The sequence below is a fragment of the Carya illinoinensis genome, chromosome 3 (genome assembly GCF_018687715.1).
Source record: "Carya illinoinensis cultivar Pawnee chromosome 3, C.illinoinensisPawnee_v1, whole genome shotgun sequence".
Lineage (NCBI taxonomy): Eukaryota > Viridiplantae > Streptophyta > Magnoliopsida > Fagales > Juglandaceae > Carya > Carya illinoinensis.
Genome location: NC_056754.1, coordinates 38,406,530 through 38,409,482, shown reverse-complemented (window position 1 = coordinate 38,409,482; position 2,953 = coordinate 38,406,530). Strand labels below are relative to the sequence as shown.

Here is a 2,953-nt window from a genome sequence, read left to right as displayed (position 1 = left end):
TGGTAATTTCAATGAAGTTCTAATTATACTCTTTCCTAATCCTTTAAGAGTATATCTCAGTTGTGGTTTGAGTCTCTCTTGAACGATGCAAGTGATGTATCTATGAGATTTCATATTAATTGGGAGAGAAAATCTCTTGTTCTTTATACTTATAATTATAATAATTTCAATAGAGATTTAATTAATTATACTTTTGACTAGTCTTTTAAGAGTATAGTTCATATGTAACTTGAGTTTTTTTTTGTTTTTTTAAGCTTTTGGATAATTTATGAGATCTCATATTATTTTAAATAAATAAAATAAAATAAAAATTTGCTCTTTGTAATAATTCTACCGGTACTAGATATGAACCGACTTGGGATACAAAATTCAGTTTGGGCTCTTATTGAGCTAGAGATTAGAGTCTATAATTTTAAGACTATATTTGGTTGGTAAGTATACTTCAATCTACTAATCATTGATAGTAGTTATTATTTTAAACTTTTAATAAAAAATAAATAAATTCATCTTAATTTATTTTGTATATTTAAATATAAATTTTAATATATTTATATTTAAATACACTTCAATTAGATCTATAAAATAGTATTATTTCTTAATCAATTCAAATTGTTTACTATTTATCAATTCATCCAAATGGAGCCTACTCTCGTGAGTGATGAAGACACACGCCCATGGGCCCGGGGCCACTAGGCTGAAGTGTCCTTATGATTGGACCTTAGGAGGACTGTTATTGGAAGAAACTACTCTAGCTGCTCCTTTGTCGGTTTCATATAATATCTTTCGCATTGACTTGGAGTCAACGAAGCAGACAAATCTGTCAACATTGTGGATCCATCATTGTGAATAATTGTATAGCTTCCCAACGTTACAAATTAATCTTTTTATAGAAAAAAATATTTTATTAAAAATTAAATAAAATATTATTATAATATAATTTTTATCCTGAAATACCATATTACTTTAAAAAAAAAAATTTATTTTCTAATATTTTGTAGCACAAGTTGCTGCAAGTTGCTACAAAAAGATCTCAAAGATCTTTTATGTTTTGTAGCATAAGTTGCATAACTTGCATGATATGTCTCTTTCCTTTAAAGTAGGTCCAATTTAACATATTCTAATAATTCTTTCATTTTTTTTTATCAAAATTTTCTTATAATCAAGACAAACAAATTAGAATCATATCTCTCTCACACGTGTGTGCATACACAAATAGAAGTTTGCATGTGGATGGATACTCTATAAATAAGAGTGGATTGGAACTAAAGTTATAACAACCTATACACTCTCTAATATGAAGGCATTCTACATAGTAATCTTTCTTTTGGCTTCCATCATCTTCGTTTCTTCATCTATAACAGCTCAGAAATTATCCCAAACAGGTCAAGAGACTTCAAATTCTCATAATTTATTTATTTATTTATTTATTTTTGCAACACTGAAAATATTTTGTGCATACATAATTATTATGACTTTTGACTGTCTAATACTATTAAGTACATATTCACATCATGGATGCTGTTCTTTAGTGATCTAATTTGTCTATAAGTACTAGTATCTTTGCAACTAAGCTTGAAAAAATGGATCAATTAATATCTAATCCCTAAGATAGATACAATAATTTTGGAATACTTTGTTTAAAGATGATTGATCTCATGTACTATTTTCTAACAACGTTATTAAAGGGAAAACTGTAATTCCTCCTCACATAATTCTATTGTTACAACTTATACTTGAATGTCTAATAAACCGATACCATCTTTTTCTCTTATTCAACAGAAGAAAAAAGTGCTCTTGGGCGTAAGCTTATGCAGGTGGTTACTACACCTACATGCGGCGGCAGATCGAAACAATATACAAGCTGCCTGCCAAAACCACCTCCGAAAAAGAAGTGTACGAAATACAGTCGCAATTGCCCTTGAATAGAGATGGTAATATATATTAAGGGTGCTAATTGTAATGAAATAAGAGTGAATACATGGCAGAGAAGAATAATTTGGCTTTGTGTCCAAGTCAAAAAACAAAAGAAAAATAATTTGGCTTTGTGTCACACAAGGCAAGCTTGCAGGAATTTGTGATCGAGGAGGAGGAGGATTAATAATACAGTTATTATGTTTAGTTGTCGTTTTGGAAAGTACTCTATATGTAGTATATAGTGTAATATATGAATATGTGTGTACGTTTTGAAAGTATGTAATTTTCCTTTTCCTCCTGTCTTTTAAATTAACACTCATGTCTACTTAACTGATGAAAGTCAATTTATTTGATTTTCTGCAAGGCTTCCACGTAATAAACACCAAAAAACAATATTAAACCTCATACAGGATGAAAGAATTCTTTTGTATTTAATTTTTAATTTAAGAATTTTTAACGAATGAGTCATTATAAGAGAAATGGGTAAAAAAATAAAATAAAATAAAAACATAGAAGAATTGAGGGACGAAACCAGAATATGAGTTTGGACGAAACCATCAACAAGCACATATATTATGTAATAAAATGAGTAAAAATATAAGAAACATAAATTTTTTGAAATTTCATTCTTCCAGTAATTTTAAAAATTTTACTTGTAAGCTTTGGAGACGAGTTATATATGAATTACAAAAATAATAATAATTACAAGTCACCCAACATGTTGCATACTACACTGAGGGAACAATTTCATCAGGTTATATCTTTGACTAAATTACCCACTCAATGATCTGTCACTATTTGTCCAGCAGGCCAAATTTGAATGAATAATATTTCAGGATAAGGATATTTTTATAAAATAATGTTATTTTTATAAATTATTTTATAAAAATACTCCCCATTCAAAACATAATTATGTAAAATATTATGAAAAATTTGTTGCGTATAAATTATTTTTAAATTTGAATATGTAATGGGTAGAAACAAAATACTTGTTTTGGTCTCCCAGTCATATTCTTTCCCCTTTTTTATCTTTTCTGAC

The 2,953-nt window shown here is 28.1% G+C and overlaps 1 long non-coding RNA gene across 1 annotated transcript; it reads left to right on the top strand.

The window, feature by feature from the left end:
- The first annotated feature begins 1,162 nt into the window (after positions 1-1,162).
- LOC122305639 lies at positions 1,163-2,192 on the top strand. The gene is made up of 2 exons (XR_006241184.1): positions 1,163-1,382; positions 1,780-2,192. It is a non-coding gene; the product is annotated as an uncharacterized LOC122305639 (long non-coding RNA).
- The last annotated feature ends 761 nt before the right edge of the window (positions 2,193-2,953 follow it).